The following is a 6,796-nucleotide window of genomic DNA, read 5'->3' on the forward strand; positions in this document are numbered from 1 at the left end:
TCACAGCTCACAGCAACCTCCAACTCCTGGGCTCAAGCGAGTCTCCTGCCTCCGCCTCCCAAGTAGCTGGAACCAAAGGTGCCCGCCACAACGCCCAGCTATTTTTTTGTTGCAGCCGTCATTGTTGTTTGGTGGGCCTGGGCTGGATTCAAACCTGCCACCTCAGGTGTACGTGGGCCAGCTGCTTGAGCCACAGGTGCCAAGCAAAGATCATTCTTTCTTCAGCACAAAAGGAGGCAAGAAAAGCTTCATCTGTCTCTGCTGAATCCATTTTAATAAAAGGATTTGTTATGTAAAATTTGGATTCAGTCAAATGGGCACAAATTTCCTTGATGCCGTAGGTCCCCCACCACTGGATGGGGAGTGGAGCTGGAGAAGTCAACCCCACACTGCTATGGTACGGACCTTGAGGAGTGTGCGGTGTCTCCATCTGCAGGATTATTCTTTCCTGTTTGCATGGCTCAGTGAAGATTTAAACCAGGCGTCCTCAAACTATGGCCTGCGGGCCACATGTGGCCTTCCTAGGACATTTATCCAGCCCGCTGGGTGTTTTTGCCACCGCTGCCTGTCCTGCTTAGCAGCCAATTCATCTCGGGGCCTGCAATCCGGCCCTCCAACGATCTGAAGGGACAGTGAACTGGCCCCCTGTTTAAAAAGTTTGAGGACCCCTGATTTAAACTAAACAGATGGCCATGCTTATTCGGATTTGGTTTCTAGAATATTCTGACCTTTTGTAGCCTGTGAAGATTCTTTTCCTCCCAGTCAAAAGTAAAAGCAAGAATTCAGCTCGGTTCCAACTGGATGTTTTCTGAGGTGGACTGTGTAGATCTGGGATCTCAGGACTTTTCCCAGGCCCTGTTGTGTGGGAACTCACAACCTGGGACTGCCCCACCAGGTGCTGGAGGTGGAGGTCCCCCTAGGCTACAGATGAGGCTGATTCCCACCCACTACATGTACATTGACCATACCCAGGTCAAATTTCCAAATCCATCCTGGGAAAGTACTGTCTGTCTGCCAACTCACAGATGGTTAGAGGGGCCAGTGAGCCTGAGGGGCAGGTGGGGGTTAACAGGAAGCTGCCTTCCTCCAACCTGCTGTTCATCAGGATCCTAGGAGGCCTTTTCAGGACAGGAGCTGACTCCATGGGATGAAATGCTGCACTCCTGCTGAAGACTCAGGACCAGTGGGGCCCCAGGAGCACAGATAATCCCCAGCCTGCAGCTGCTCTGTGCCCTGCCACCACAGGCTGGCACTACTTGGTAGATGTAGGAATTTAGGAGAAAATAGGAAAACACCAGCAAAAATAGGATAGAAATTGCCTTTAATCCCATCAGCCAGATATAAGCATTCTCAACTTCATGTTTCATCTTTTTCTGTAGGAGACAGAGAACATAGATTCTGCTGCACATTTTGTTTTTGACTCCCTGGTCCACCCACCTCTCTCCAGGGCCTTGCTGCATTGTCTCTACATCTATCTCACTCACCAAGGCTAGGCCTGGGCTCCTGTGAGGGACAATATGGCACCATGCTTGTGGTGGCCTCTGGCTCCAGTGATTCACAGGCCCACAGTGGAGTGACAGCAGGCCAGGGGCCACTGTTCCATCTAGTCTTCATAAGGCCCTGGGGCTGAGCATCATTACAGAAGACACCACTGCAAGGGAGGGGCTAAGCAACCTTCCCAGGTGGGCAAAGCTCTGTCCCTTCTGGGACTCAGGAATGGCTTTTTTAAATTTTTTTTTTTTTGAGACAGAGCTTCAAGCTGTCCCCCTGGGTAGAGTGCCGTGGCATTACAGCTCACAGCAACCTCCAACTCCTGGGCTCAAGCGAGTCTCTTGCCTCCACCTCCCAAGTAGCTGGGACCACAGGCGCCCACCACAACGCCCGGCTATTTTTTGGTTGCAGCTGTCATTGTTGTTTGGCGGGTCTGGGCTGGGGATTCGAACCTGCCACCTTAGGTGTACGTGGCTGGTGCCTTAGCCGGTTGAGCTATAGGCGCCGAGCCAGGAATGGTTTTTAGAGAGGATAGGGAGTTTTTCTGTGCCCACATACTCATGGGACCCACCCGCTGTCTGGTTCAGCACTTACCCCCCGCCTCCTGTTGATGAGCAGGAAGGGAGTCCTAGCAAACGAGACTAGAATGAGCTGCTCCCTGTTTTGGAAGGAGGAGAACCCTGGTGACTGTTCACCAGAGAATGGCCTGTGGCCCATAAATTGTCTCAGGTCACACACCTTGTCTGAAATAAATGGTGCTCACATAAGTTAACCTCCCTTCCAGCTGGCTGGTTGGCAGCACCACTAGCTCACAAGCCAACAGGGTTAGACTTCTACCTGTGCTCAGAGTGTTGGCTTAGTGTTGAGAAGTGGATCTTATCCTAGTGCTTCAGACACAACATTTGATAGTCTGTCTCCAATAGTTAGTGGGACTCTGATTTTGCTCTACATATGATATAAAAACTAGTCTTACCTTTTTACTTGTGGGAAGAGAACTTTTAGCTGAGGAATGAAAATCTTTTAAAATCATTGGGCCAAAGAGATATGAAAATAAGACAGCAACACATCCTGCTTCCCCCTTGAGCTATGTATTCATCCCTTGGAATTGCTCACTGTCACTACAGGCCGCTATAAATTAACCTAATCCTGCTGCACCCAACACTGTAACTGATACCCTATAACTTAACGTATAGCTAATCACTGGCTAATGTTATTTCTACAAAGAGTTGAGAATTTATGACAAATAACTTTGTATCAGCCCATGCCATGCCCCATTTTTGCCTTTAAAAACCTGCTGGTAGAATCATGTCATGTGTGTACATATTATCCCTAAGGAAAGAAAAGGCAAACGTGTATTTGTATAAATGTTTAACTGGAAATGTCCATAGAGCTGGCTAATTTGTATTCATTTTTTATTTTACATTAATTTCTAATGTTTTTAGAATTCTGTATCACTTAAATTTCCTCCATTTGAGTAGATTCACTAAATATTTCCAAAAATTTTTTAACAAAAAATAAAAAGTTACTAGGCCAGGTGCGGTGGCTCACACCTTTAATCTAGCCAGCCCTCTGGGAGGGTGAGGCAGGAGGATCTCTTAAGGTCAAAAGTTTGAGACCAGCCTAAGCAAGAGTGACATTCTGTCTCTACTAAAAAAATAGAAAAATTAGAAAGGTGCCTATAGTCCTAGCTACTGAGGAGGCTGTGGCAGGAGAATAGCTTGAGCCCAGGAGATAGAGGTTGTTGTGAGCTAGGCTGACCCCAGGGCACTCTAGCCCAGTTGAAGTCTCAAAAAAAAAAGTTAACTTTTTTTTAACAAAAGAAAAAGTAAAACAATAATAACAAAAAACAACCAAACAAACAAACATAAAACAACCCTGGTGGTAAAAAAGGCTGAACAGAACGCATACCTAAGGTTCTCTGAGCCTGAGTCTTCCAGGTGACTTTTCTCACTTTGGCACATGTGAACTTTTTAAATTAGGGGTCCTCAAACTTTTTAAACAGGGGGCCAGTAGTCTCTCAGACCATTGGAGGGCTGGACTAGCGGCACCAGGACGAGTTGGCTGCTAAGCAGGACAGGCAGCAGCGGCAAAAACACCCGGCGGGCTGGATAAATGTCCTCGGCAGGCCACACGTGGCCCATGGGCCGTAGTTTGAGAACACTTGCCTTAAATCATATTTTGTGCTTCAGCCTCTTCCTTTTAGGTCAACATTTAAAAAATACTAGCAGAGTATACAGAATATATAAAGAACTCTTACAACTCAAATAAAATGACAGCCCAGTTTAAAAATGGGCAAAAAGTTTGAACAACCATTCTTCTAAAGAAGATACATGAATGGCCAATGAGCTCGTGAAAAGTTGTCCAACACCATTTGTCATCAGGGAAATGCACCTCAAAACTGCAACGAGATGCCATTTTACACCCTCTAGGATGGGTATTTAAAAAAAAAGGAGGCTCAGCATCTGTAGCACAGTGGTTATGGCGCCAGCCACATACACCAAGGGTGGCAGGTTTGAACCTGCCTGGGACAGCCAAAACAACTGCAACAAAAAAATAGCCAGAGATAGGCACTGTGGCAGGTGCCTGTAGTTCCAGCTACTCAGGAGGCTGAGGCAAGAGAGTCACCTAAACCCAGGAGTTGGAGGCTGTGAGCTGTGATGCCACAGCACTCTACTGGGGGCAATAAAGTGAGACTCTGTCTCAAAAAAAAAAAAAAAGCCAGGCATTGTGGTGGGTGCCTATTGTCCTAGCTACTTGGGAGGCTTAGGCAAAAGAATCACTTAAGCCCCAGAATTTGAGGTTGCTGTGAGCTGTGACACCATGGCACTCTACCAAGGACAACATAATGAGACTCTGTCTCAAAAAAAAAAGGAAAAATAAACACCAAAACCCCAGAAAATAACAAGTGTTGGCAAGGACATGAAGAAGTTGGAACTACATACATTGCTGGTGGGAATGTAAAATAGTGCAGCCATTTTGGAAAAACACCTGGTGGTTCCTCAGAAAGTTAAGCACAGAGTTAGCATTTGACCCAGAGATTCCATTCCTACGTACATATCAAGAGAAATTAAAATGTGTTCCCATGTAAAAATTTGTATTCAAATGTTCCTAGAGCCATTATTCATAATAGCCAACATTTGTTTACCCAAATGTCCATCATATGATGAGTGGGTAAACAAAAAGTGGTATATCCACACAACAAAATATTCTTTGTATATAAAAGAGTGAAGCACTGATATACGGCACAATATGGTTGAACCTTGAAGACATCAGGCTCAGTGAAAGAGTCCAGACAGATGAGGCCATCTATTGTATGGTTCCATTTATATGAAATGTCCAGAATAGGCATATCCATAGAGACAAAAAGTAGATTTGATAGCTCCCGAGCCTGGGGGGTGGTTGTAGATAATAGAGAGTGACTGCTGAGGAGTATGGGTTCCTTTGTAGGGTGATGAAACTTTCTAAAATTAGAAAGTGCTGTTGGCTTGTACAATCTTATGAATATACCAAAAATTACTGAATTGCACACTTTCAGTAAAATGGTGAATTTTATGGAGTGTGAATTATACATCAATAAAGAAGTGGCAGGAATATATGTAAAGATAATTAAAAGAGGGCAGTGCCTGTGGCTCAAAGGAGTAAGGCGGCGGCCCCACATGCCGGAAGTGGCGGGTTTAAACCCAGCCCTGGCCCAAAACCGCAAAAAAAAAAAAAAAAGATAATTAAAAGAATGAAATCTAAGCATTTGTTGAGATGACACAAATTTAGCATTAAATTTTTAAAAAGAAAAAAGAACCTTCATGGGTTCTGTTTCCATGTCTGCAAAATGGAGATGGCCATTCATGCTTCCAGGGCTGCTGGGGCCCCAGGCATGGCAGTCAGGGCAACTTCCCTCGAGCTTGTCTATGGAATCCCTCTACTCACATCCCAGAATGAGGATAGCCTCTGTGCGCATCTTGAGAGGAAGGTTTTACCAAAGTCCTTCTGCTAATAGGAAATGAGGATGGGCTGGGTCAAGTGGTAGGAGCTGCAGGCTTTGCCCAACAGGAGTCAATGCCTGCATGCCAATGCTCAGGCATCACTCCCATCAGCAAAACGACTGTATTAATGTGACACAGTGTGCCTGCACCTGGAGCCACAGGTACGTGAGTCCTGTGTCTCAGGTGAGTGCCTCAGGTGAGTCATGGAATCTGTTTTTTCTCCAGTAATTGGGGTGCTGCTGGTAACTACAACTTCAAAGGCACAGGTCGGGGATAGAACCGTCTGGGTTCTAAGTGATATATAATGTATGTGAATTGCCTGATGAAGGCTTGGAGACCCTCTATCACCTCCTGGTGGCTAGCAAGTTGCCCTCACCCCTTGGGCTGGACCTGAGAACCCCAAGAACAGCCTGGCAGTTGTGACCTTTGTCCCTTGAGGCCCAGGCCTGGGTAGGGAGTGGCCCCAGGCAGGCTCCACCCTGGATGTATCTCCCACTCTGGGTTTCCCTGAAGTTGTCACTTGCTCACTAAGCTGCTTCCCTCAGTCTGGTAGTGGTGCAGCTTCAGTGAAGGAGGAGGAGGATTTAGATGGGAAGCTGGTGGTGATGTGGGGCTTTCTGACAAGCAGATGCACAAAGAGCAGGGACACACATAACAATTAGTGCTGTTTAGGATTTTGCGATTGAAAGGGACCCTCACTGCTGTGTGAGAGAGCTGCCCAGCCCATTCCTGTAGCCACCCCTGCCAGGGAGAGGCACAAAGTTGGCTCTGTGGAGGCTTCCAGGCTGAGCCTAGAGACAGCTGCTCTCCCCAGGGCAGGAGCAACCAGACATGACCTGCATGTGGGAGGTGACCCCAACGTTCAGCACCTGCATGTGCCTGGCCATTTGACAGGGAAGCCTCAGTAAGTAGAAGCTTCTTAGTAGAAGATGCTGGACAGCCCTGAGCCCTGAGTGTCACACAAGGGCCACGGTGGCAGATGCCAATCTCCCCCCACACCAAAGTGGCAAACTAAGTGAGATGCCGTCTGAATTTAGGGTGCCCCATAATAAGAAGGAAAGGGGAGCTGTGAGAGCAAAGGGAACACCACTGGATGAAAGAGGAGAGGGAATGAGGGGCTAGGGTGGGGAGTGGGGTTTGGGGAAGGGCTTAGGCAGCCTGAGGGGTAAGGCATATGTCTGCCCTGGCCTCCCTTTGAGTATCTTCCTAGGGACCTGCTGCATTCCTTGATGCTGGGAGGTTTGGGCTGTTCAGCAGGTCTCTGGTTGCTCCCAGATACCTACATGCAGTAGGAACAGCATCAGCCCTGGGCCCCAGCTCCCAGC

The sequence above is a fragment of the Otolemur garnettii genome, unplaced genomic scaffold (assembly GCF_000181295.1).
Source record: "Otolemur garnettii isolate 467f Iridium unplaced genomic scaffold, OtoGar3 scaffold00119, whole genome shotgun sequence".
Taxonomy (NCBI): domain Eukaryota; kingdom Metazoa; phylum Chordata; class Mammalia; order Primates; family Galagidae; genus Otolemur; species Otolemur garnettii.